The following is a 23,777-nucleotide window of genomic DNA, read 5'->3' as shown; positions in this document are numbered from 1 at the left end:
TTTAATTGAAAAGTTTTTGTATAGAGTCAATGCAATCAAGATTAGAAGGGAAGCAGAAAGCTAGGAAACCATTTTTACAGCCAGTGTCTCTGATAAAGGCCTCATTTCTAAACTATAGAGAGAATTAAGTCAAATTTATAAGGATACAAGTCATTCCCCAATTGATAAATGGCCAAAGAATATGAACAAGCCATTTTCAGAGGAAGAAATTAAAGCCATCTGTGGTCATTTGGAAAAAATGTTCTAAATCACTCTTTATTAGAGAAGTCCAAATCAAAACAACTCTGAGGCACCACATCACATCTATCAGATTGGACAACATGACAAAACAGGAAAATGATAAATGTTGGAGAAGATGTGGGAAAATTGGAACACTAATACATTGTTGATGGAGTTGTGAATGGATCCAAGCATTCCAGAGATGAATTCAAAACTATTTCTAAATGGCTATAAAATTGCATACCCTTTGACTTAGCAATATCACTTCTTGGCCTGTATCCCAAAGAGATCATGCAAATGGGAAAAGGACCCACATGTACAAAACTATTTATGACAGTTCTTTCTGTGGTGGCAAAGAATTGGAAATTGAGGAGATATCCACCAATTGGGGAATGTCTGAACAAGTTGAGGTATATGAATGCAATGGAATAATTATGCTATAAGAAATGATGAACAGGCAGACTTCAGAAAAATGTGGAAAGACTTATATGAACTGATGCTGAGTAAAATGAGCAGAACCAGGTGAACATTATTCATAGTAAGAGCCATATTGTGCAATGACTGACTTTGATAGACTTATCTCTTCTCAGCAGTGCAAGGATCAAGGACAACTCCAAAAGGTTCTTGATGGAAAATGCTATCCACATCCACAGAAATAACTTAGGAGTCTGAATGCAGATATAAGTATACAATTTGCTTTCCTTTTCTTTGTTACTTTGTTTCATTTCTTCTTTCTCGTGGTTCCTTTCAATGACCCTAATTCTTCTTTACAACATGACTAATGTGAAAATAGGTTTAATAGGAATGTATATGTAGAGCTTATATTACATTGAGTGATATCTTGGGGAAGGGAAAGGTGACGGAGGGGAGAAAATTTAAAACTCAAAAGCTTATGGAAGTGAATGTTGAAAACTAAGAATAAATAAACAAACAAACAAACAAATAAATATATATAAGTAAATAAATGAACAAACAGCCAAATAAATCAATCAATAAATAGATGAATGAATGAATGAATAAATAAATAAATAATTTGAAAATAAGTAAGTAAATAAATAAATAAGAAGAATACCTTGGAAGAAGGGGAAGGGAGAAATGAGTGGGTATTTTTTACACATAAAAGATGGAAGAGCTTTTACAGTAGAGGACAAAATGGGGCTGGTGGACCATGTTTGAACCTCGCTCTCATTGGAATTTGTTCAAAGAAGGAAGTATATACACACACCCACACACAAATACATACATATACATACACGTATACACTTATATTTTGTATGTGTATATATACACATATACAGTTATATACATATATGTATCTGTATACATACACAAATATACATACATACATGCATATATATACATGAGAGAGAGAGAGAGAGAGGGAGAGAGAGAGAGGGAGAGAGAGAGAGAGAGAGAGAGAGAGAGAGAGAGAGAGAGAGAGAGTTGTGTATAGAAATTTAATTTATCCAATAGGAAAATGAGAGAAGACAGGAATATGAGAAAGACTGGAGCAATGATAAAAGGGAGGCAATGGTTAGAATCAAAATAGACCTTTTAGGAGACACAGGATAGTAAGAGAGAGGAGAAAAAAGAGAAGAAAATGGAATAGAGGGGAACAATTAATAATCATAACTGTTACTGTTGTTGTGATGAGCTTATCTATAAAATGGAAATGGAGAGTAGAATGCATTAGAAATCAGAATCTGACAATATACTGTGTACAAAAGACACACTTGAAACAGAAAGACACAGAGTTAAAGTAAAGGGCTGAAGCAGAATCGAATATGTTTCATTTGGAGTAAAAAAGGCAAGTGGTAATAATCATGAGCTCTCATTCTTTTCAGTTGAGTCTGACTCTCTGTGACCACTTTTGGAGTTTTCTTGGCAATGATACTGGAGCGGTTTGCCATTTTCTTCTTTGGCTCATTTTATAGGTGAGAAAACTGAGGCAAACAGGTATAAGTGTCTTACCCTGGGTCACACAGCTAGTACATGTGTGTGGCTGCATTTGAACTCAGGTCTTCCCGACAATAGGCACAGAACTCTATTTACTGTGGCACATGATCTCAGACAAGGCAAAAGCAAAAATGGACACAATTCAGAAAGATAATAAGGGAAATTTGCTTAAAAGTACCATAGACAATAAATTAACATAAAAATACAGCAAGCTTCTCTGATAAAGACCTCATTTCTAAAATATATACTGAGTTTAGAACTGAATCAAATTTATAAACATAAGAGGCAATCACCAATTAATGGGTAAAGGGCAAAAACAGGCAGTTTCAGAAGAAGAAATTAAATCTATCTATAGTCAAATGAAAAGTGCTCTAAAATAATAATGATTAGAAAAATGTAAATTAAAACAACTTTGAGATACCTCTTCACACCTGTCAGAAATGATAAATTCTCCTGGGGATGAGGAGAAAATAGGTATACCAACAGACTTTTGGTGAAATACTGAACTGGTCCAGCCATTTTTTTTAAGATTATGCTTTATTTTGACATTCTTTTTTTGTTTGTTTTTGTTTGTTTTTTAATTTATCTTAATTTTCAACATTTACTTCCACATGATTTTGAGTTCCAAATTCTCACCCTTACCCTCACCCCAAGATGGCATGCATTCGAACTATCCTTTCCTCTAGTCTGCCCTCCCTTCTATCTCTCCCCACCTTCTCTTATCCCCTTCCCCTTATATTTTCCTGTAGCACAGGATAGATTTCTGTACCCCATTTCCTGTATTTCTTATTTCCCACTTGCATGTGAAAACTTTAAAAATAAATTTTTTGAAAAATTTTTTTAAACATGTGTTTTTAAAACTTTGGGTTGCAAATTTTCTCCCTTCCTCCTTCCCCACCCACAATCATTGAAAAGGCAAGCAACTGAATATAGATTATACATGTGCAGTTATGCAAAACACTTCCATAGTAAACATGTTGTGAAAAACTATTTCCCTTCATCCTATCCCCCCATTTATTCTATTCTTTCTTTTGTCCTGTCCCTTCTCAGAAGTGTTTGCTTCTGATTACCCCCCTTTCCCAATCTGCCCTCCTCTCTGTCATTCCCTTGCTCACTTGTTCCCTTCTCCCCCTATTTTCCTGTAGGGTAAGATAGATTTCCATACCCATTTGAGTGTGTATGTTATTCCCTCTTTAAGCCAAATCCTATGAGAATAAGATTCACTCATTTCCTTCACCTTCCCCATGTCCCCTCCACTGTAACTGCCTTTTGTTTGTTTTGGTTTTGTGAGATAATTTACTCTGTTCTACCTCTCCCTTTCTCCTTCTCCCGGTATAATTCTCTCTCACCCATTAATTTTATTCTCCACATATGACCCCTTCATCTTCAACTCACCATGTTCCCTCTATCTATCTATCCATCCATCTATCTATCTATCTATCTATCTATCTATCTATCTATCTATCTATCTCTCTCTCTCTCTATCTATCTATCTATCTATTATCTATCTATCTATCTATCTATCTATCTATCTATTTACATACATATATTTTCCCCTCCAATTTCCATGCAGGAATATAAACAGTTCAACTTTAATAAGTGCCTTATGATTTCTCTTTCCTGTCTACCTCTTCATGTTCCACTTGAGTCTTGTATTTGAAAGTTAAATTTTCTATTCTGCTCTGGTATTTTCATCAAAAATGCTTGAAAGACCTCTATTTTACTGAATAACCATTTTTTCTCCTGAAGGATTATACTCAGTTTTACTGGGTAGGTGATTTTTGGTTGTAATCCTATCTTCTTTACCCTCTGGAATATTATATTCCATGCCCTACCATCCATTAATGTAGAAGCTGCTAAATCTTGTGTTATTCTGATTGTGTTTCCACCATACTTGAATTGTTTCTTTCTGGCTGCTAGCAATATTTTCTCCTTGGCCTGGGAAGTCTGGAATTTGGCTACAATATTCCTAGGAGTTTTCCTTTGGGGATCTCTTTCAGGAGGAGATTGGTGGATTCCTTCCATTTCTATTTTGCCCTCTGGTTCTACTATATCAGGGCAGTTTTCCTTGATAATTTCTTGAAAGATGATGTTTAGGCTCTTTTTTTTTTTGAGCATAGCTTTCAGATAATTTTTAAATTATCTCTCCTGGATCTATTTTCCAGGTCACTTGTTTTTCCAGTGAGACATTTCACATTGTTTTCTAATTTTTCATTCTTTTGGATTTGTTTTACAGTGTTTAGATTTCTCATAAAGTCACTAGCTTCCAATTGCTCCATTCTGATTTTTAAGGAAGTATTTTCTTCAGTAATCTTTTGGACTTCCTTTTCCATTTGGCCAATTTTTCTTTTTAGGGCATTCTTCTCTTTATTGACTTTGTGGACCTCTTTTGCCATTTGGGTTAGGCTATTTTTTCAGGTGTTATTTTCTTCAGTATTTTTCTGGGTCTCCTTTAGCAAGCTGTTGACTTGTTTTTCATGATTTTCTTGCATCACTCTCATTTCTCTTCCCAGTTTTTCCTCTACTTCCCTTACTTGCTTTTCAAAATCTTTTCTGAGCTCTTCCAAGACCTGGGACTGATTCATATTTTTCTTGGGGGCTTTGGATGTAGGAGCTTCAACTTTGTTGTCTTCTTCTGGTTCTATGTTTTGATCTTCTTTGTTACCAAAAATAGATTCTTTGGTCTGGCACTTCTTGAGAGGTTTACTCATGATCCCAGCCAATTATTTGAGTTATAAACTCTTTATTAAGGTAGAGGTCTGCTTCCAGTATGGAGAATGTTCTGTCCCATGCTTCGGGGTTTGTACAGCTGTTTTCAGAGATACTTCTTAGGGACCTGTAAATTTTCGATTCTTCCAAGGTGGTATGATAAGGAGCGAGGTGTTTACTCTTTTCCTGGCCTGTGATCTGGTCTATGAGTTCTGTCTTGGAGCTGAGAGTAGGATTTCCTCTCCACTGCCACTACAAGCTCCTCATTGCCCCAGGACCACCACTGAGAACTGTGACCCAGATCCAAGCAGGGCAAAGCAAGAGAATCCTGTACCAGCACAGAGATCCCTGCAATCTCCCTCTGCTCAGCCACTTGCTTCCTCCTCAATCTGTGGGCTGGAAGCTCACGAAGCAGCCTGGACCACCCTAAGGCCACACTCAGGAGCGGGCGTTGAGACCCAGCTTCTCTCTCACTGCAGAAACAGACTTTTCCCAGTGACCTTCTAAGTTTTCCTTGGTGTTCTTGGTTTGAGAGGTCTGTAAACCTCTACAGGTGCCTGTGATTCAGTTCTCTGAGGCCTGCTCCAGGTTCGCTGAGGCCTGCGTGCCCAAGCCAAACTGTTCTCCTTTCCCAGCCCGACGCATTATTCCTTTCTGATCAACCATCCAGAATGTCTTGGGCTGAAAATTTGTTTCATTCTGTCTTTTTTGTGGATTCTGCTGCTTTAGAATTTGTTTAGAGCCATTTTTAATAGGTATTTGGAAAGGTTTGGGGGAGAGCTCAGGCAAGTCACTGCTTTCAGTCCCCCATCTTGACCCCGCCCTTTGACATTCTTGGTCCAACTATTCTTGAGAACAATTTGGAATTACGCTCAAAGGGCTATAAAACTGTGCAAACCTTTTGGCCCAGAAATATCATTCTCTCTTGTACAAAAAGCTGGCACTCTGCTCTGGAATGTCGGTAATTAACAAATGAGTTTTCTAGTGCCCACGTGTCCATAGAATATCTGACAAAGTCTTCCAACTTTTAAAGGCACTCAGCCCACAGAATAATAGGTGATTCCTAGCATATTTCTTCTGTATCTGTCCTCACTGCTTTTTTGTTCTTGACAAACATAGCTTCTCTTTCCCCACATGAATTTTCCACTTCAGCCAAGATAGTTCTCCTCACTAACCATGACCCTGATCATGATGATTTATGCCACTACGCCTTTGCTCACATCTCCCTCCAAAGCTCCACCTCATGTCACTGTGGCCGTAGATACTACATTTTGACAAGGATAACCTCAAGTCAAATGGCTGAACAAGTTGTGTTATATGATTATGATGGAATACTACTATGCTATAAGAAATCATGAACTTAATGATCTTAGGAAAATATGGATAGACTTGCATGAAATAATGAGGAGCCAAACGAGCAGAACCAAGAGAACGTTGTATACAGTAATAGCAATATTGTTTTAAGAAAAACATTGAGCGAATAAGTCATTTTGAATATAATAAATACCCAAATTAGCTACAAAGGACATATGAAAGGAAGACACTATCTATATTCAGAGAAAGAACTGATAAGTAGAAATGCGTATGGAGTGATTATACACACACACACACACACACACACACACACACACACATACGTATATATATATATATTTGTGTATGACAGTGGCCATCTCTAGGGTAAGGAACAAAGAAAGAAAAAAAAGAAATTACATGATAATTATGTATTTAAAAGCAATAGCAAGTTGTACATAATAGATTTGCAATTTCCTGTATAATCTTTTTTTTTATCATTATACCATGTTATGGAAATGCTTGTTTTTTTTTCCCCCATAAATTAAAAATAAATAAATTTTTAAAAAATTTTTAAAAGGATAACCTCAAGTTTATACAGAATGAGTAATATTGAAAATCATGCCATATGAAGATTGCTTGGAGGAACTAGGGATTGGCAGTTGAAGTAAAAAGGGATGTCATTAGTATCTTCCAGTGTCTGAGGGACATTAAACCTCAGAGGCAGAAGTTGGAGTGGTAGTCAAGAACTACAGAGACTGTTATCCCCAGATTGAGGTAAGGAACAACTTTAAAATAGGTTGCCACTGGACATTCACTAGAAAAGGCTGCATGATCACATCTTTGATATATTGTAGAAATCATTCCTAATCTGGTATATGTTGTAAGGGACAAGTTTTGAATTATGTTTTAACTGTGAGATTCTAAAATTCTTTGGAGTCCTAACTTACCCGTTAAATTAAAATCTAGTGCACACTGATATTTCCCACCTCCTTCTAGATTTCTCTTCCACTTCTTACCTATACTACTCATTTGGAATTTATTAGATAGGTAATTAGATAGGTCCATAGATCTATCATAGTACATCTATCTATGCTATATACACTGTTGTAAGTATAATAAGGGTGATTATTATATGTATTATATACTTACTAAAAGTACAATATGGGCACTAATGTAATTACTTATGTGAAAGAAGTTTCTTCTGGAAAACTAAGACAACATGCAAGGGAAGTGCCCTGAAGAATTTTGGACCATGCATAGATAGACATTCTGTAACAGGCTTCAGTCTTCTAATTGTGTAAAAAGAGTATATTGTTACATGTTGTCTGAGAGATGTCTGTACTTTTAATTTTGGGGCATCTTTGAAGTACCTCTTTTTAAAATCTAATTCCTCTTGATTGGTTAAATGAAACTCGGGAGTCATACCTGGTGATGAGCAATGAGAAGGGCAAAAATTGGGGCTTCAGCCTCTCTAAAGAGAGATGCCAGACTCTGAGAGGAGAGATGTGATTTGTCTTGCTCTGAGAAAGTGCGTCTAGGTTCATGGCTACATATACATCAGATCTCTATATGATTGTATCAAACTACTTTACTTTTCTGGGCCCCAGTTTCCCTGTCCTTTAAAGAGGGGTTTGAACTTGATAATCTTGAAGGTTTCTTCCAGCTCTAAAATATTATAATTTGAGGATAGATTCTATCTCATAGAAATATGTCATTCACTGTATGGTTATTTTCATGTTCTACTTTCAAAGGACATGGAGAACTATATCTTTTTCATACACTTTAGTTGTTTTTTTTTTTCATACTAACGTTAATGTTGTCATTTACTTTCGCTTTTCTAACCTGAGAAATCCAAAATCCTTTAGCCTTTCCAAACTTCTGATTAAAATTTTCCAAAAGTTTAATGTCTGTCTCTAGCTGTTATATTCAGAACTAGATGTTGTACTCACTTAAATCCAATTCATGGGCAAGTCAAGATGTCTTGGTCTTCTTGAAGAAGGAGGGATCAACAACAACAACAAACAATGCAGCAGCAGCAACATTGTGCTCAAATAATGGTCTGACCATGGTTGATTATAATAGGAAGAGTTAGAGGTGTCTTTATCCAACTTCCCCTGCCCCCATTCTCCTTCTCCCTTACAGATAATTTTACTGGTCTTTAGATAACTCAATCATAACTTCATGTCTTTATAATTTAGAATTACAGAATCATGGATCCAGAGCTAAAATGCAACTTGGAGGTCATCTAATCTGACCCTCACATTTTACAGATGGGGAAATCAAAGCCATGTAAATTGAGTGACTGGACCAAGATTACAGTTGTAGTAAATTGAAAGAAGTTTTCACAATTATCTCCTGGTATCAGTGACATTATTACTTATGTTTCAAGCAAATAGAAACAATGATTTTCCAGATTACTGAAGTTAAGCATTTGGTATTACGTAGCTGATGAAACGTCATTTTGTCTTCCACGTGTAGTCTCGAAGCAATGTCTCTTTAGACTTAAAAAAAAAAAAGTGACATAATCCATATCCCTTAGACAGGAGCAATAGTTCTCATCACAGTAGTTACCACAATAGCTCTTATTGTAAGGATAATACAAGGCTCTTATCCTAAAGTATGTCAACTTAAAAAGCGATAATTTTATTTTAATACAGTTGGATTTAAATAAAAAAGACTGCCAAACAGGAAAACCTAAGGTCTTTTTAATGAAGTTGGGGACTTGCAATTTCGGGCAGCACCAGGGTATAAGAGTGCCCAAGAGGGGCAGGGGTGGACAAGGTTAAGGACATTACAACCAGGAGGGAGTCCCATGGGGGCACAGCCTCAGGGAAACATTTATGTAAGCTGTTTTGCATAATAACCTAAGGTCCATAGAGAAGGCTGAGAGTGGTGACATCTGGTCAGAACAGGACTCTCTTCTTTTTTTAATTGGTTTTGATAGTTCTCTTTTAACTTATTTCATTCACCCTCAGGCAATAATTTGTTTAAGGAGCCTTTGGACTTCAGTTTTTGCCAAAAGGATCCATGACACAAAATAGTGAAGGACTCTAGAATTAAAATCAAACATATATTAGAGAAAAAAAACAGTAACAATAACAAAACAATAGAGCTCAAAGGTACCAAGTAGGAAACCTGTTATTCTCACTGGAGTAACAGCACCCTTGATTGACAAGATTAAAGAATAATTTGGGAATATTTAGTAAGTTAAATAAAATACAATGGAACATAGCTAATGTTAATAGCTACCTTTCTAAGTCAATGTGCTGTTTTCAGGGATTCTTTTGTACGGTTTAGAAGTCCCATTTCTATTCGAATTTGATACCACTGGTCTAGATTATATTGTAATCTGACAAAATAGTTGTGGGTAAATCAGGGTAAGGAATAAAAGAGGGTCCTCCTAGACTTCTTTAACTGTTCATTGATTGAAAAATTACTAAGAATTAAAAGCAATGTAAGCAAGACTGTCATTATTGGATCCTGTTAGCCATGAATTTATACAAATCTTTAGTTGAACATTAGAGTTTCTTCTGAACAGATGTTTCTCCAATGCTTGACCTTCAGTGATGGCTTGTTAAGCTTCTACATTATACTTACATAGAGAATTATGCCATTGTTTTAAATTATTTTGGTATTGGCCATGACCAATTAGATGCTCATAAGAAGTCAGTGCATAAGAAAATTTTCTTATCAGAATTTTCACACTTCATTCCCTGGTTATGTTTTGTTCTCTTGTGTTTCTTGCAAACAAATCCTCTTGGGAGAATAAAAAGCAAACACAATAGAAAAAAGTCTAGGCAATTCTCTTCATAAGTGGAGATGGATGACAGCTATAGCCCAGATTCACATCCCATGTATCTCTATGGAAATTTAGGTATCCCATAGGTACCCAGGAGGAGAAATCTTGTTATCTCACCTTGGCTTTGGCTTTCAACTCATCATACAAGATGCTAGTCTCTGGAATTATTTCTTCCCTTTCTTAAATAAAACTATCCATGTTAGTCTATTTAAAGTAATTTAAGCATCTAGGGAGAGTTATAGGATTGTTGCCTTTCTTTGAACATTTATAACTTTATGAATTCTGATCTCTTTCCAATTATTGTACCTGATCCATTTGGACCTTCTGAAAAGAAAGCTTATTAATTATTCTATCCATGTTCCAACATTTAGAGCCATATTTTAAAAGGCATTAAAATTCAATGTTAGATGGCAAAACTGATTGATTTATAAAAAAAAACCTTCATAGACTGGGCAATTTTGAGACTACAAGTGTTACATGCATTAAGACAATCAAGCACATAGGTATAGGGACTGAGTAGAACTGTGATTCTACTTGTATAGAGAATTCCCTCTACTAATACAGGGTGACACCTTCTCTGCAATTTATAGTTTTAGAGTTTCCTAATACACTGATATATTAGGTGACTTGCTAAGTATCCTACAGTCAGTATTTGTCATAATTGAGATTTAAACTCAAGTCTTGATGACTCTGAGTTTAGCCTTCTATCCACTATGCCATGCTATATCTTTCATTTAAAACATAATTTAAAAAATCACAGGAATTGAAAGTTGTAAGAAACACTACATGTGGGTTATTTTACCCATCCATACATGAACAGTCCTCCATTCTCCATTGCCTTAGCTGTCATTTATCTTCTGATTGAGGAATTCCAGTGATTGGGAAACCATTACCTCTATAAGCAGCCTATTGTACTTTTAATAGCTTTAATTGCCTGCAAAATTTTCCCATATTAAGCCAACACCTGCTTCTCTGAAACTTCCATTGTTATTAGGTCTGTCTTGTGGGATCAAACTGAACAAAATTAATCCTTTTTTTTTGCAAGCCAGACCCTCAAATATTGGACCAGAGCTATACTGTTCCTTCCTCTGGAGTGTGCTCCATCTTGTCAATATCATTTACAAAACTTTATGACTCAAAGCGAACACATTGCCCTAATGTGATCTCTATAAAATATTGTAGTGGAAATGTGACTGCACTTGTGATGGATGTGTCATGCTGCTAATTCAGACTAAGATTACCACAAAATGCAATGACACACTGTTCACTTTTATTGAATTTGTAGCCCAATAAAACCCTTCGAATGGGCAACTATGCGGCACAGTGGATAGAGTACCAGGCCTGAGTTCAAATCTGGCCTTAGATACTTTGTGTCCCTGGGCAAGTCACTTAACCCTGTTTGCCTCAGTTTCCTCATCTGTAAAATGAGGTGAAGAAGGGATTGGCAAACTAGTCCAGTATCTTTGCCAAGAAAATTTCAAATTGGGACATGGAGAGTTGAAGATGACTGAAAAAGAAAAAAGAAACAAAACAAAACAACTGAATAATAACAACAACAAAATACTTTGAACATTTCCATAAAAATTGTTCTTTGGCCATACTTCCCTTATTCTGGACTTATGCAGCTGATCTTTGGGATCTAGGTCAAGGATTTTGCAGTTGTCAGAATTAAATTTCATCTCATGAGATTTGCTTATTCCTCCACTTTTGGAGATTCTGAAACTGTCATAAGGGCACCAATTAAGACGTATATATTAAGTATTTACTACCACCAATCACACACAATGCCCTTGGTCTCACCAAACCCAACTATCTATTAATGACCTCAGAGAATAATATCCTATGCCAGGAGTGGGGAACCTACAGCCTCAAGGCTACATACGGTCCTTTAGGTCCTCCAGTGAGGCCCTTTGACTGAACTCAAACTTTACACAACAAATCTCTCTCTCTCTTTTTTTTTTTTGGCTAGGCAATGGGGTTAAGTGATTTGCCCAGGGTCACACAGCTGCTAAGTGTTATTATGTGTCTGAGGCCGGATTTGAACTCAGGTCCTCCTGAATCCAGGGCCGGTGCTCTATCCACTGTGCCACCTCGCTGCCCCAACAAATCTGTTAATAAAAGGATTTGTTCTGTAAAACTCAGACTCAGTCAAACAGCCGCACCCAAGGAACTAGAAGGTCACATGTGGCCTCAAGGCTGCAGGTTCCCAATTCCTGTCCTATGCCTTCTTTATTGTCTGCTTACCAAGACACTCATTAGATGCTAGCTTTTTGCAGCCTACACACATACACACAGAGAGATACAAGATAAATAGGTTGTAAAAAACCAACGCCTTATGAAGAAACAAAGATGGAAAATAAAATATTATACTTGAGGAGCGCCAAGAATACCTATTTGGCAGAACGGAGACATTCAGGAAAGGGAATAATGAACCATGAGTTTGGATTAGGCGGTTGAGCTCAGCTTTTGAAGGGTTTTAAAAGACAGAGAAGTTCATATCTGATCCTAAAATCACTAGGAAACCATTATAGTTTATTGAGTACAGCAGTGAGATGGCTATCCCTCCTCTGCAGACAAAAAAATCTTTTTTTTTGGCTTTATGTAGTATGGATTAAGATAGGTGAGACCTGAGAGAAGGAAACAAAGGGTACGACAAGATTATAGGTAAGAAGCAGTGAAGGTCTGATAGAAGGCATTGGCCATGAGCTTAATCTAATTCATTTACTCAACTACAAAAATATCGATTTTACCCACGAATGGAAAAGCGCATAAAGTTTTAATCATAAAAGAGCAATAGCAGGTGACAAATCAGTTCATGGATCAGAATATCACACAGAATCAAAATAAGAACCAAAAGATAACATGAACAATAGCAATGGAAAAAGAAATGTTTATTGAAAAGATAATATTTTTCATATAATAATTATTATGACTGATGTTTACATAGGATATTCTCTAATTTAAGCTTCAACAAACGTTTAACAGAGATACTATAATGCTATTCTCATTTTACAGGTGAGAAAATTGATGCTCCGAGAGATCAAATGTCTCATCTTTATTTACAAAGCTAAGAAATATCTGAGGTGGCATTTGAATTGAGGTCTTTCTGTTATCTACTACTCAATTTACTATTCCATAGTGCCTCTGCTGCAAAATATCTAACTGTATAAAAACTCATCTTATTTCTCTGACCTCAGTTTCCTCATCATAAATGAAGGGATCAGAGGATTCAGCATGGTGCATGTCCTGTGGTATGAAGCAGATCTTTAGCTACCCTAGTGATTTGGGAACATAGGGAATCCTTTCTATTTTATGTCACTCTAATGTTCTCTTCCTTTGCCATTCTCTCCTTGCCCTGACTCTCAGACTACAGGACTTGGATTCAAAAGATTCCTCTGGCAGCTTACAAACTGTGCAATCATCAGCTAGTTATTTCTTCCCCCTGCACCTCAATTTCCTCATCTATGAAATGAACAGATTGAATTGATTCTTCTACATTGAGATCTATGATCATAATGTAATCTTAGTTTTAAAATAGTATTCCCAGCATGTAGAAAATCTTTCAGAATGAAGATAATCTGTCCTTGAAATTATTTGTCAAAGAGAAAATAGATCAATTAAATAATATATTTTATGCAATGTTTCAGAAGCCACATCTATTTTATGAAGTAAAGAATAGTTGTAGCTATAGCTGTGGTCAGGTCTCAAGTGTAGAAACTACAATTTACAAATTTCCAAGATTAATATTTTCCCAAAGACTAGAAATTATATCTCCCTTAAGATACTGTAATTAAATTCTGTATTCAAGCCGTCTAGGAATAGATAGCTTATTATTCCAAAATCATTCCTCCTTGTTCTGATTTCTAAACCAGCTATTATAGTTTCATGTACTTTTCAAATACTCATAACATTATTGCCAACATTATTCATATACTTTTGTAAAATAATTCACAATCATATGTAAGGAAAAGGTATGCCCAAAACAAAGACTTCTGCTAGGTTCTGGATCATTTTTTGATCTCAGGTAGTTTTCATACAATTAGAGGACAAGGCTACCATGTTTACACAGGATCCCTTCTTTCCCTACAATCACTGTACCCCAACATCAACAAAGGTCACAGGGATAGACAAACAATTATTCAAAGTTCATTTTCTGCATCAGTTTGTTCTTCTTCTGGTGCCACTTTCCCCAACTCTGCTAGAGTTGCCCAGTAGCATCATATTCTTGGGACATCCAGGGACCCCATTTTGGCATCACACCTGATATAACCATTAGTAGTGTCACACGTGATGGATCTTTTCAGCGTGTTCCTCTTCTTAAAATTCACCTGTCCATTTATTTTCATTCTCATTTGCTAGATAGTCAACCCTCATTCCTGCCCTTAAGCAAGGGTTTCTTTCTGTCCCTCTTCTTTTCTCTCTTTTCCCTCTTTGTGGCCACATTCATTTCTACAGGTTCAATTATTTCACACAGATGATTCATAAATCTATTTAGTCTTAGCCTCTTCTGAAATCAGGTCATCACTAATTGCTGATTGGATATTTTTAATATTAGATTTCATAGACAGCTCAAACTCAACATGTCCAAAACATATTCTCTTTCTCTAAATATACAGTTCTCCAATCTTCCCTAAAATTATCATCCACCTTCATGTTTCCATACTTCCAGATTTGCAATTTCTAAGTAACAACCTTCCTTTTCTTTCACTCACACCTAAGTTCAGCTGCAAAAATCTACATCAGTTACATTTAGCATTTTTCTCTGCACTTGCACAGTCCCAGGCTAACTCAATCCTTCATAACTTCTTGCTTGAATTTTTATAGTAGTATTTTAATTAGTCTTTTTTTATTCAATGTATTCACCTTTCAAGTTTTCATCCGCACAGTGAATAAAATAATATTCCTAAAACATGTCTAACCACATTACACCCCAGATCAAAAACTTCTAGGATGACTTGCTGTCTTTAAGATAGCTTGTAGGATTTACAATCGAATTCTATAAATCATCTAAGGAACAATTAATCCCAAAACTATATAAACTATTTGAAAAAATAGTGAAAGAGTCTTACAAATTCCTTTTTGTGACACAAATATGGTGCTGATACATAAACCAGGGAAAGCAAAAACAGAGAAAGAAAATTATAGACAAATTTCCTTAATGAATATTGATGAAAAAAATGTAAATGAAATACTAGCAAGGAGATTACAGCAATATGTAACAAAGATCATACACTATGAACAGGTGGGATTTATATTAGGAATGCAGGCCTAGTTTAATATTAAAAAAACTATCAGCATAATTGATAATATCAATAACAAAAAATTACAAGATTATCTCAATAGGTATAGAAAAGGCTTTTGATAAACTACAATACTCATTACTATTAAAAAAAATAGAAAGCATAGGAATAAATGGAGCCTCTCTTAAAATGATAAGTACTCAGATCAGGAAGTTCCACTTCCAGGGGCCAAGATGGTGGAGTAAGAGGTAAGTCACTCTTATGCTCCCATATTAACCCCTGAAAATCCGGAAAATATCACCCAAGGAAAAACCCTGGAACAGCTGACCCAGAAGAAAGAAGATGTGAAGCAGTCCTGTAGTCCAGGTAGTTTGAGGGATTAACTGGAAACGCCCCTCTTGCCCTGGGAGAAGGGAAGCAGTACAGAAAGGGAATTTGCTTGACAATGCAAAAAAAAAAAGAACCTCAAAATATCTTTACATGTAATTTGGGAGTTTTCAATGAAATAACATACACACACACATATACATATATACATACACATATATATGTATATGTACATATATACATATATATCATAATCTGTAAATATTTTAACTTGCCCTTAAAATCCTTCACAATCTGGCTTCAATCTACTTTGATAACTTTATTGAACACTCACATATCCTATCCTTTAGCCAAACAAAGCTACTTATTCCCCTAGTTTTTATTTTATTTTATTTTCCACTTCTGTGCCTTTTCAAAATTTGACCTTCATATGGGAATGCATTCCTTCCTCATCTCTACCTCTTAGAATCTCTTGCTCCTTTAAGACTTAACTAATGTGACATAGATGAAAAAGAATGAGAAAATGAAAAAACTCCAATCAATACCTTTATTGTGAGTACTTTTATTTATTTTCTTTTGCAAATGCTTATTCATGTACTTCTCTATATGTTTCATTTCAATGTTTTATCAATCATCTATCTATCTGCCTACCTATCTTCCTACCAACCTACCTATCTATTTTGTTGTTGCACCTAGTATAGTAATTTGCTCATATAAGGGGCTGAACACATGCTTACTAGATTGGATTTTATCCTATGGTACATTCTCTCAATATAATCTTACTAGCTGTCTGCTGATAAACTAACACAATGTAGAATCAAGTGCTAATGTGTGAAGTGCCAGCGACTAGCACCATGGTAAATCAGGGAGATCATGAAGGCTTCCTGATATAAGTAGGATTTGAGTTGGTTACCTTAGATTTGGAAGACTATGTGACTAAACCCTACAGTATGTGATCCCAAGCTAGACCACTTCTTTTCTTAAGGGGTCATGTCTTGTGCAAGCAAAGGGAAAATGTGTTCAGATCAAAGCTGGAAGCTAAAGGTAAAAATAAAAGGAAACCCAACAAAATAGAAAAAGTAAAAGCCAAAGACAGTCGAATAAAAACAATGAGCCTATGGAGTATTATTTGTTTTCCCTGCACCTATAACTTTGAAGCTTGTATTACTCTCCCTATAGATCACTCTCATTTTCTTCTTTAAAATATAAATTTGTAGAGGTATTGCTAATGCCTAGAGGTCTCTGTGTCTATCTATTGCATAGTTGCAGTTCTAAATGTACCTATTTTATACTGTAACATGGTAAATTAAAGTTCGTTGGTTAATAATGTCCTTGTCCTATGGGGAGTTATTTTAATATAGATTAAGCCTATCATGTTCTTATAAATTTTTTCCTTGGGTTCCAAATCGTGATTTATATAATGACATATGTGGACTGACAGGAATAAAACTTTACTTAGAGTCCCATAAAAATCTTAAAGTCATGACAGAAATAGAATCATTAGGAAAGATTGCTTTTGTTGCCTATTAAGGGATAATGAAGGATTCCAACATGCCATTGTATAGACATTGATTACATGCTTTTATAGATACTTTCTCTTTTTTGTTACAGCAACTACTTAATCTTTGTTTGACAATAACTGTAGAGGATTTATTAGGGTAAGAAATGCACTCCACTATTTCCAGAAATTGTATACTGATAGGTATTTTTAAATCTACTTTGTTTTGTAGTTTATTTAAACCTAATGGGGAAAAATTTGGAAAAAGGAACTTAGAGTTTCTCTAACTACATGGACATGATATTATTCACTCATTTACTCAGCAAACGTTAGCTCGGCCAATGCAGTAGATAACGTAAGATTTGGAGACTTGAAGGGATATTGCTCTGCAAGTAGTAATAGGGTTTTCTCTATTCTGATTTATTAACACCTGCAACTCATCAAAGTGGTTGAATGAAAAGGAGCAGCAGAGCTGCCTGGGATTGAATAGAATATCAACATCAGTCAGTGTGAGGTATTCGCAGACATCTGAAATAAAAAAAAAAAAGCCAAGATTTTTGGAAATGGCTTGTGTTCAGACAAAGTGCTAACTTTCACGTATTGTGTGCTTTCCACCACTCTATGCTTCTGAAATTATTGTTTCAATGTTAGTGTTATCTTTTAATTTTACATCACCTTCATTTCCAAATATATCCTTACCCCTTCTCCAACCTAGCAAGGAAGAGAGGGAGAGACAGAGAGAAAGAGAGACAGAGAGACAGAGAGACACAGACAGAGAGACAGAGAGAGAACTGTTGAGAAAAATTAACCAACAACCCAATCACAGCCGACTGAATATTCAATATATAACTCTCATTGTCCCTACCTCTGAAAAAAAATGGAGGAACATGTATTTTGCTGGCCCTCTCATCCTAGGACTCTGGCTTGCAACTAATCTCAACCCATTGGATCTTTAAGTCCTATAGTATTTCTGTTAAGAGTATGGCCTGAACTGATCCAATACTGAGATGAGTCAGCTGGTGTTCTGATACAGTTTATCAAATTGAGAGGACAGTGCTGCATTAAATATTACTGTTTTACTGCATTTGGTTGTGAGGTTTTTATGCCCCAATACATGGTAAATTTTTGTGAAGGTGTCATGTACATCTGAGAAAAAGGAATACTCCTTTCTATTCTCTTTCAGTTTTCTCCAGAGGCCCATCATATGCAACTTTTCTAAGATTCTATTTATTTCTGTAACTTATTTCTTATTTATTTTTGTTTAGATTAATCTAGCTCTGGGAGGGGAATGTTGAGTTCCTCCAATAATACAGTTTTATTCTCTATTTCCTCCTGTAACATTTAATGTTTCCCTTAAGAATTTGTGTGCTATGCTACTCAGAGCATTTATGTTTAGTATTGATATTACTCATTTCCTACACCATGGCAATATTCCAACCCAATCATATTCTATCTGAGAGACTATTTATGAAAGTTTTTTTTTTCCCTCCAGTTCTCTGCATTCCTTCTATTCTTGGTTGCATAGGTTTTATTTACTACAAGAAAATTTTAATTTAAAATAATCAAAATTATCCATTTTACACTTCAAGAATTCTTTCATATTTAAATATAGTCTAAGATCTGATACTATTTTGTCTCTTTCCTTTGCATATTCCCAACCCCCCAGTTTCTTTGAAGTTCCTGACCTTTTGTTCTTCCAAATGACTTTTATCATTATTTTTTCTAACTCAGTGTGATATATATTTTAAGTAATTTAATTTGGGTGGTAATACATAAATAGATTAGCAAGGTAAAATTATATTTTTTATTCTATTGGCTTTACCTAGCGGTGAACAATAAATATTACTTCAATTGTTTAGATCTGGCTTTATTTGTATAAAAAGTATATTTATGTTCATAGAGTTTCTATGTTTGTTTTGGCAGATATACTCTCAGATAGTTTATACTGTCTAGTTATTTTGAGTGGTCTAAAATCATTTAGACAGTGCAGTTTCCCTATTTTTCTCTTTTGATCAAAACCATTTTAGTTTTAACTTTTTCTGAGATCATGATTACTAGCCCTGCTTTTTTACATAATAAATTCTACTCCTGATCTTTATTTTATCTTTTTGTGTATCTCTCATTTTTATAGGATTTCCAGAAAACAACATATTTTCGAATTCAATTTTTTAGTCTGCTGTCAGTTTCTATTTTAGGGGTAAGTTTATCCCATTCACGTTACAATTACTTGTATTTTTCCTTCTTCCTGTTTTTCCTCATCGTACTTCTCACCCTATTCCTATCCCTCCTCATTACCCTGCTTTACTTCTACCCCACTACCTTGCCCTCCTGTTCTTTAGCTTACTCCTCTAAGAGTCTCTCCCTTATCCTTTCCCCCCACCCTATCCCCATGCTTTCTTATTTCTTTCTGAATTTAGAATACTTTTATACATACACGCATGCGTGCATACACATATACATGTATGTGTATTTCCATCTTTATTCCATTCCTGATAAGAGTTGTTTCAGCACTACCCGCCCTTCCCCCTACTAGCTTCCTCTGTATCAGTTTTGCCATTTATGACTCATTTGTATAAGTGCTACATTTTATCTCTCCCTACAGTTTTATTTTTTTTAGAATCACCCCATCATACTCTGCTCAGCCCAAGTCTTTCTTCTAAACTACTCAAATAAAAATGACAGTTATAAAAGAACTGATAATATTTTCACATATAAGTAAACAATTTCATCTTATTGAGTCTCTTATAATTGGTCCTTAATGTTTACTTTACATTTCTCGTTATATATGTTGAATTTTGTTGTTATATGTTGAATTTTCCTTAAAGATCTGCTGTTTTTTGTTTAAAATAGCTGAAAGTCTTTCAGTTCATGAAACATCCTTTTTTTTTTTTCATTCATGATTATACTTAACTTGCTGGATAAGTTACCCCTGGTTATAACCCCAGTTCTTTTGCTCTACAAAATATAGTATTCCAAGAGCTACAGCCCTTCAACATAATAGCTACTAGGTCTTGTGTAATCCTTACCGTAGATCCACAATATTCAAATTTTTTTTTCTTTATGCTTCCAATATTTTCTCTTTAACCTAGGAGCTTTGAAACTTGGCTATGATATTCCTTTAAGTTTTTTCTCCTGGGGTGACTTTCAGGTGTATATTGGTGGATTTTTTTTTCTGTTTCTGCTTTGCCTTCTTAATTTAGAACAGGGGTAGGGAACCCATGGATTCGAGGCCACATGTGGCTTTCTAGGTCTTGGGTACAGACTTTTGACTGAGTCCAAATTTTACAGAACAAATCCTTTCCTTAAGGGGATTTGTTCTGTGATATTTGGATACAATCAAAGGGCCACATTTGAAGACCTAGAACCACATGTGGCCTTAAAGCTACAAGGTACCCACCCTTGCTCTAGAACTTCAGGGCAAATTTCCTTGATAATTTTTTGTATATCTATCAAGATGCAATGTATCAAGATTATTGTTGTATATTTTCCTCCTTCCCATTTTTCACTGTGCTCCTCTCCATATTCCTCTCCTTTCTCACTCTTCCTCTTTACTTCTACCCATTACCTTACTACAAATGTATCAAGATTCATTTTTATCATAATTTTCAGGTAGTCTAACTATTCTTATATTATTTCTCCTCAATCTGCTCTCCAGATCAGTTGCTTTTCTGATGAGATGTTTCACATTCTCTTCTTTTTTATTCTTTTTATTTTGTTTGATTGTGTCTTGATGTCTTAGAAAATCATTACCTTCCCTTTTCCTGATTCTAGTTTTCAAGGACCTATTTTCTTCCTTATGTTCTTGATTCTCTATTTCAAGTTGATTGACTTTACTTTCATAATTTTCTTGATTTTCTTAGATTGCTCTTATTTTTTTCTAATTTTTGCTCAATCTCTCTTATTTGATTTTTAAAGTTTTTCAAGTTTGTCCAAGTATTCTTTTTCTGCTTGGGATCATTTGATATTTCTCATGGAAAAAGGAATGACTTTATTTTTTAACTCCATTATCTCCCTCTGAACATGAACCCAGATCTTCTCTATCCCAATAGTAGCTATCTATGATTGGGTTCTTTCTCCTTTGCTTGCTCATTTTTTGTTTTATTTTATTGTATTTGTTTGTTTGTTCAGCAGTTATTAGTGTGATGAAGTTTTAGTCCAGAATTATGGGAAATGATGTCCCATGCTTCAGGTCCTTCTTACTCTTATTTTTTGAGGTGTGTCACAGGGCTTAACCTTGGGCTCTCCACTCCACTCCTAAGCCATGGCTAAAGCCCCAGTCCTGAAAATGATCTTGCCCCCTGAGGTCCCTTTGATGGCTGCAAACTACAGCTGTCATTTCTGCCCTGGAACTGTAACCAGGGACTCTGCACTCCTGCAAGTACCCACAGCCAGAAGGATTCCTGCCCCTGTGCTACTGCACTCACCAGGTGCATGATTTTTCCTGCCACTCTGATTTGATTTTGAAAATTAATTTTACCTATGCCAGGAATTCTTGTTGGGTTTGGTCCAATGCACTTTTTTTTTAATTGATGTTCAACTATTTCTTGATTTTGAACTTTATGCTAAAGGTGGGCTTTGTTCCCAGTGTGGGGAAGTGGTGGTAGTAGTGGAGAGGCGCCATCTTAAGCTTCAGGCTCTTTCACACTAGTGTTTTCAAAGTTAGTTCTGGGGGTTTGGAAGTTTGGGGTGCTTTTTTTGGTTGCATGCTCTGAGGAGAGCTGAGGTCACTGCTCTCCTGATCCACACTCTGGCCCTTACCCAGGAAATGTCCCTGATAACTCATCGTTGTAATCGATATTGCTCCTCACGGACCCTATTCCTTAGGATCACAAGTAATACTGTTCCCTAGGGTCCCTGAACTCTTGGGACCAAAAGTGCAACTGCTTCTCAGGGGCCCTGCACACTCTTGACCTGATAGTGCCCTTGAACTATAACTCAGAAGTGGGTATTGAAAATGGATTTTCAAAATATCATCTGGTCCTGCATTCAGTGCTAGCACAAGGGTCTGCAGTAATCTCTTTTTTGACCACTTTCCAGGTCCCCTTACTACTTCTAGTTGACAACTCCCAAAGCTGCTATTTCTTCTGTCACCACCACCAAATCCCACCATCGCTGCTTTGGCATCTATGTGGACTCTGGGCTAGCCTCCAACCCTGTGTCATAGCTTTTCCTGGACTGGAAAATTGTCTCACTCTGACCTTTCACTGACTCTGTTACCCCAGAAATTAATTTCAAGCATTGTTTTAAAGTTGTTTGAGGAACTCAGTTGTGTACTTTCTATGCTCTACCATCTTGGCTCTTCCCTTCAAAGTTCAGACCCTAAATTCCTGAGGAAACTAGGGCTCCTTTGCAGTGATTACCATGATTGTACCCGTATAGGCAAACAGGAAAATAGTAGACTGCTTCCAGGTTCTGAGGTAATGCTGTTCCACAACTTTCCTGGTTTTTTGTTTGTTTGTTTGTTTTTTACTTATAACCATATCATTGACATGAAATACAATTTCCTTTGAGGGTAAAGTCCACATAACTTTACTTAATTGTAACAAATTTAGTGGTAATAGGAGTAGGCATGGCCCTGGATGTCATTGTGCTGATTTCACCTTTAATATCCATACCAGCCCTGTATCTTGTATCATTTTCTTCCCTCCTGCATCTGACATCATTTTACTTTTTTCACCAGCTATGGAAGCACTTGAATCCATGAAGTTAAATGAAGCTAGGCCAAAAGACCAGCTTCCTAGTAAAAGGCCAAATTGATCAATCAATTTGAAAACTGAAAAAAAAAATCAATTGAAAAACCAATTAAACAAATGAAACACGAGATCTTCAAAAAGTGCTTTGATTTTTTTCTTCTAAGGCAAAATCCTCACTCTCCAAATAATCAGGGAAAACATAGTATTACCGAAAACAAAAATAACAACAACACAAACAATAACAAAACAAAATACTCATTAATCCTTATTTGGGTGAGGCAGGATTATAAAAGGAAAGGATGGCTCACTGTGAATTCAGAGGCTCTGGGTTTATAATCCACCTCTAATATTCATTGCCAATGTAAATTTAGGAAAGTCACTTAATTTTCTTTGACCTCATTTTTTCAGTGGTAAAATGAGGGCATCATTGATCCCTTCCAACTCTACATGATGGACCTCATTCACACATCTTAAAATCAATCCCTTGAATTCTTTTCCTTTCTCTTTTAGGAGGGAAACCAGCTTATACCTTGAATGTAAGTAGTAGTTACTAGACTGAGGCACAGAGATTGTCAAAGCAAAATTATCTTTGTGTACCTTATAGATAAGTAAATATATATATATATACATATATGTATATGTATATATACGTATATGTATATATATGTATATGTATATGTGTGTGTGTGTGTGTGTGTGTGTGTATATATATATATATATATATATATATATATATATGTATTTGTTGTTGTTGGATTTGGTTATTCAGTTTCCTTTCCAGGAATATAGCATTTAGTGGAGATAGCCATAGATTTGGAGTCAAAGGACCCGAATTTGAGTCCCAGCTTTAATATTAATAATTAGAGGAAAATCACTTAACCTCTTTCTGCTTGGTTTTCTAAACTATAAAATAGGGATGATAAAACTTGCACTCTTTTCCTTAAAAGGTTGATATGGTAAAAGTGCTCTATAAAAATGAAAAAGCTCTTTAAGTAATTAAATGGTGAAGACTACTACTACTACAACGATAATGATGATGA

General features: G+C 35.6%; 1 pseudogene; it reads left to right on the top strand.

Moving 5' to 3' along the window:
* LOC110218543 (mitochondrial import inner membrane translocase subunit TIM14 pseudogene) overlaps positions 1-21,692 on the top strand; it is a 38,141-nt pseudogene extending 16,449 nt beyond the window's left edge.
* Positions 21,693-23,777: the final 2,085 nt, after the last annotated feature.

The sequence above is a fragment of the Phascolarctos cinereus genome, unplaced genomic scaffold, assembly GCF_003287225.1.
Source record: "Phascolarctos cinereus isolate Bilbo 61053 unplaced genomic scaffold, phaCin_HiC Scaffold_2;HRSCAF=192, whole genome shotgun sequence".
Classification (NCBI taxonomy): domain Eukaryota; kingdom Metazoa; phylum Chordata; class Mammalia; order Diprotodontia; family Phascolarctidae; genus Phascolarctos; species Phascolarctos cinereus.
Note: the sequence above shows the minus strand (reverse complement) of the source record. Positions and strands in the feature narration are given on the sequence as shown.